The sequence below is a fragment of the Pygoscelis adeliae genome, unplaced genomic scaffold (genome assembly GCF_000699105.1).
Source record: "Pygoscelis adeliae isolate BGI_AS28 unplaced genomic scaffold, ASM69910v1 Scaffold41, whole genome shotgun sequence".
NCBI classification, from domain to species: Eukaryota; Metazoa; Chordata; class Aves; order Sphenisciformes; family Spheniscidae; genus Pygoscelis; species Pygoscelis adeliae.
In genome coordinates, this window is record NW_008824373.1 from 1 (window position 1) to 5,860 (window position 5,860).

The following is a 5,860-nucleotide window of genomic DNA, read 5'->3' on the forward strand; positions in this document are numbered from 1 at the left end:
AGTACTGATAGGCTGCAATAAGGTCTCCAAGTTCAAACATTGCACAAAGAGACATTACATTACTTACGGCAAAACATCAGGGTGGTCAGCAACCAGCTTGCTCATTGCTACACACAGCCTTTCATGCCGATCATGGTTGATTTGGCCACCAGCTTTAATGGCTTCTGCATTTCTTTCCAACAAATCCAACAAGATTGGCCGAACTTGACGGCCAATCAATACAGTACATTCTTTATCCAGTAATAACTGTGCTAAAGTATCGAGGATGCATTGCCGATCCTGCTGAGTCCAAATCTAGAGGAATGGAAAGTAAGAACAGGTTAAATGGGAAATGATTTGGGACTTTTATCTTCAAAATTATTCATGCAGGATTCACTGTGAATTTTACAGGAATAAATCTTTCAAAAAACAGAGAGAAGACCAAAATTCCCAATGGAAGTACTTACTTGACACAGCTCTCCATATTTAAAGAAATCGGGAAACAGAATGAGTGACATGCAGAAGGACACACTAAATAGGAATTACAAAAAAGTCCCAAAATCCTAAATTATATTTTACAGCTGAAAGATTTAAAAAAGAATTAAAAATTATTTGCTTTAAGAAAAAATTGGGAAAATGTTATAACAACTAATACATCTTTGTTAGCAGAATTCCCACTGATCAAGAGCCACAAAACATTTAAGAATTCAAGCTCTTAAAAAAAAATGTTTGAGTTGCATCATTTTCACTATCTCTTTTCAAAAAAGAAGCATTCACTCAATCATGATCACAGACTTATTTCTATTCAATCAATCATGATCACAGACTTATTTCCATATTTCTGATAGCAATTATAGTGAGTAATGCTCTTGACAAGAAGCAGCATGTGTCTGCAGTTTTGAAGTTGAGATTTATTTTTTTTTCTTACTTTTATATAAAAATAATCCTTTAGTGCAAAACAAAATATTAGGCTTTAGAATAGATGGCAAACATATTCATATCTGCTAGGGGAAAAAAAAGGAAAAAAAAAACACATAAAATCACACACACCCCGCCTCACATCCCCCCCAACCTTCCCAACTTCGTTACTGAAGAACAACAACCCATTTCTTGTGTCTTATGCTTAAATTTCTCTGGTCTTTGAGCTCATGTTATTACTTGAGCATCTCTCCGCTTCCGTGATACATAATGCAGTATAAGTAATTTTGATCTGTGAAAAATCAGGATTATGAATTTGCACTGTAGCGGTTTTGCTCTTAACTTTGATCCTCCACTCTCCCGTCCCTTGCTGAGTGAACCCTTATCCTATCAAGTTGATTTTATCTTTCTTGGCAAACAGTCGTAAATACAGCTAGGCAAGGCACCTTTCCAAACAAGACAAGCACTTACTAAACTCCTGCAGAAATATTCTGTGATTCAGGTAGTCTTTCATTTTAGCAACACATGCAGCCCATTTCTGCTTCTCCTAGACTTTTGTTACGCAGGTGAAACCTGCGCCTGGGCCTGCAGATGGGATGGTTTCATTGTTACAAGACAAATAGACTGCAGGGGTCCTGCACGTTGCCTGTGAAAGGGTGACCTCCTAAGGATATACCACTGTCAACATCCTTCTAGAATACATGCATACTTGTTCAAGCTCCTTGCGTCTCCTTCTGAATTGGAAAAGACATTCATTCCCTAACAGCAGGTAACGTATCAGGGAAACTGCAGTATATACACTACAAACATCAAAACCATCACATTAATTGCAAATGGTTTCTTACATGCTTTGTGTTTCTTTTTACGAAACATGATACAAGTTTATCTTCCTCTCATCTATCAGAGCAGCATCCAAAATAATTTTAAAAATGGAGCTGAAGGTCTGCATTCACCACAGAGCAAGCACGACACTGTTCATTATAGGGGATCAGATTTTGAGTGGCAAAATGATTGACAAGCTGTTCAAAAGCAGCATGGCTTAAAAGAATTGGAGACAAACTCCACCATAAAAAATAAAAAGTACCTTCAGTTTCCAAATCAATTACATCTTTGGCTACCCAAACAAGGCACAACAGGGTGCTTAATTTATTAACCAGAGCCTTCAATATCAAATAAAAGGAACAGTTAACAATAAAATAGTAAATAAATAACACGACTGGCTCAGTAAAATTCTGCAGTGACACAACTACCGTACAACAAACCCATTCCATTAGCAACTTTGTGAGAGCAAGCATTTTTTTTTTTAACCATTGTGTATAGTACCCTTAGGACAGACAAAACTGTTCAAAAAAGTCAGAGTGGCAACATTCTCATTCTATAAAGAGACCATCTGTTTGATTTCAGAGCCTTTCAGAGTCTAAATTAAAAGTTTTATGGAAAAGAAGAATACTGTCAGAGGTGATTTCTAACTGAAGGTGGCTTTGTGAAATACCCAGCTTGCTCAATCAGCAGCAAAAGACACCTGATCGGAAAGCGTTTCATTCTAGTGTTCAAATCTGGAGAGTAAATCTGCACCCGCGGTTCCAAACAGCTGCATCACAAAAGACCGTCCCTCCAAATATTGAACATGTGCACACATTGTGTATTATTAATGAAAGAGACATTAAACAGAAGCACAGCTAGGACTGAGACCTGGAGTCAAACACGATCCCACTTGCTCCTCTAGCAGTATGTTGCACACCTCCTTTCCAACCTGCACAGCACATTTACTCAGTGCTCACACGGTACGGAAATCTTTATTAAGAACTGGCTCGATCCAAAACCCAACATTACTAAGGACCACAGCAAGGAACAATCCGGGCCCATGCGAAAGCCACATTTCTGATCGTGGCTCACAGGTGTTCCCACAGAACATTACACCATACATAGATTTAACGATGGGATACTTCTAAAGGGTGGAAGGGCATAAGGGCCGCGCGTGGGAAATCCTTCTTCCCCTCCAACCCAGGAACACACGTTCTCAGCTCCGTTCCCTCACACAACAGCTCTACCCTTGTATGACTGTGCAGCAATCAACTTGGCAAGATGGTCCAAATTAATCCTTCTTCCAACGTCTTCCACTGGGTGGGAAAATTGAACGGATTTTCCACATCAGCACACTCAGTAGGTTCAGGATAAGAGAAGCAACAGAAAGGTGTGGCTTGGCCTTGGGAATAGGCGAAAAGAAAACAGAGCAGGACCACTCATTTTGGCAGCTGTCTAGTTCAGTAAGATAAAGCAAACACAAACCTGCACTCTTCTTATAACCCACATACTTGAAGAAGAAAAAAAAAAAAAGTAAAACAGCAGGGGGATACGCAGTCTCACAAGGAGAACAAGATAGCTTCAACTACCTGCAGAACAAGCTAGAACGTCCTACACCTCCTCCAGCACATCGTATTTGATAGAGTTGGACAGACCACTCCTTCAAGGAGAGCGAGAATGCTCTCTTTGACTTTGTATCAGTGTATTTATTAACAGTCTCCCAAAAATCGCAGCTCTTCAAAAACTAGAAGCAGAAGGAGAGGAGAATACACTCCAGGATGCAAGCAAGAGTGCAACATACCTTCCCTTATTTATAATGCTACATGATGTAAAGCCTAATTAATCTTTCAAATAAAAAGCTGAAATCATATTTTAGGAAAAAAAAAAACAGTCTGCCTTAGTTGCCAGGATGTCAGGACGTTTTTCTGACAGCCAGTGAGTAGCTGGGTGAATTTGGGACAGCTAGGTCACCTCTTTTTTCGTACATTTATTAAAAAAAAAAAAAAAGAAATAAAGGCACTCCTCACCATCAAATGCTAAGACTGAAGAGCTATAAATAAGAGCTTGGAGTTATTATTAAAACAGTTTTCACTCCTACATAGAAAAATGAAAGGCGAAATGAAGGACGCCAAGCTAAAACACCAACAGAGTAAAACAGGAGATCCAGAACGGCATGCTTGAGGTCTCCAGTTCACTTAAGACGGTTCCATAGACTAAATAGAGGAACTATCCAAAAGGGTCAGGTGTTTTGATTTTTATCTTTCCATATGTGCACAGTGGTGGATGCGAAGGGCAGAAACAAATCAGGGTATTTTTGCACTATAAGTTCCATTCCTACTAGCATTTTAACCTTCACGTTAATGAACTTCTCTACTGAAATTACACCATCACAGAGGCCAAAGTACATGCATTTGCACAAAATCTGCATTTGGAATTCTACATTCTGATTCAAACAGACCTTTGGTAACACACAGAACCAAAAGCACATTTCAGCAGTTTGTGGAGCCTTACTGCTTATATGATTTGCTTAAATTATCCAAAAATAGAAAGGCAGGAAACAAAGACTGTTTTACAGAGCTTTTCATCCCATTTTCCTCATTAAGAACACAGAAATTTGCTGTACCTTTGCAGAGTTAATGGTATACAAATGCTCTACATAAAAGGCTCTATTTCTATTACATACTGAAGCACAGGGAACAAGATCTTCCATCACCACATAAACGGTGCCTTACTATGAACGTCAAAAGACTGTTCCCTACTTAGCAGCTGTGGGCAAGTTCCATTCCATTATGGAATACTGAAGAAATAAGCCACCAGAAAGACATAGCGAAGCTGCAGAGCACACAGAGCTCTAGATTTCCAGAATGCACACTTCCTAAGCTACATGCAAAGCAACTGGTAGGAAATCAGGTACAATGACTGGAGCCATTAGTTGTTTAGTGGCAGGATAAGCCTAACCTACTCCTAGATCTGTAGCTTCCAAGCTTGGAAATAGCAATTCCTTTTTCAAAAGACCATGTCATTGTTCAGTAACGTGCTGTTCCAGACTCCCTGTATATACTCACTCTTCAATAATTTCCACCTAGCAAGACTTTTAAACCTGAAGCATATCTCTTAAAACAGTCGCCAGAAGGGAAAGGGCACAGTTTCTTTCCCAGTCTCAGATCTCGGTGACTCACTTCTGGTTCACTGCTCCATCTGTCTGCTACGTCACCTATCTGCATCATCCCCATCTCTATTTCTCTCTTCAACAGCAGCTCTTCATCACTGCTTCCCACCAATTATCATCAGCTCTCCAATGCAGGAATATATATTCGTGTCAATTTTACTTTGATCCTACGATTTGCAGTGACAGAAGAAAAAGCCACCTGTCTACCAACAGAGAACCCTGACTACCACTATGAAAGCTTTCCCCAACCATAACTAAGAGACAGCAATCCTAACCGAAAGCCAATATTCTGAAAAAGATATGACGATTTACTTTTCGTCTTCAAACAACTGGGACATTTCCTAGACACTCAAACAGAAACACCGATTTTGAGTCCTGAAGTGTGTACACAACTTAGGGGCTTAAAAAGCTCTGCCATGAAAGGTATTAATAATATGACATCCGATGTGTTGATATCCTGTTATTATGTGTCTTCAAGTATTTCAGAGGCAGAAAAGAGCTAGCCTCAACTCTCCTAGAAGGCAGGTGTGCTTTTCACAGTTAAGGCAGCCAAAGCATGAAACCAGGGAAAGCAGGAACATGTTTCCAGCATCACTGTGATTAAAAAAAGGAAGCAAAGCCTAGAAAATCCCCTCCTCTGTCTTTTTACCCCCCATGCTGGTTTAAGGCAATTAAAGAAGACGGCAAATAGCATCAGGGTAGCGTGCTGCAGCTAAGGGACTAGAAACCGCCTCGGTGCTTGCTAACGACGTGCTATCTCCCGCTATCATCCTTCCACAGAGTCACCTTAAGGGACATGGAGGATACGGACGGTTTTAGCTGCGGGGCAAAGCGCCTCCCGAGGAAGCGCGACAGGAGGAGTACCAGGGGACAGGAGAGGACCTACCTCACAGGGCGCCACTCGCACGACCCTGAAAGGGGCGGGGAGGGGAAGAAACCGCAACAAGCACACACAGAAAAAGAGAGAGAGGGAGCGGAGAGTTCCTCCCG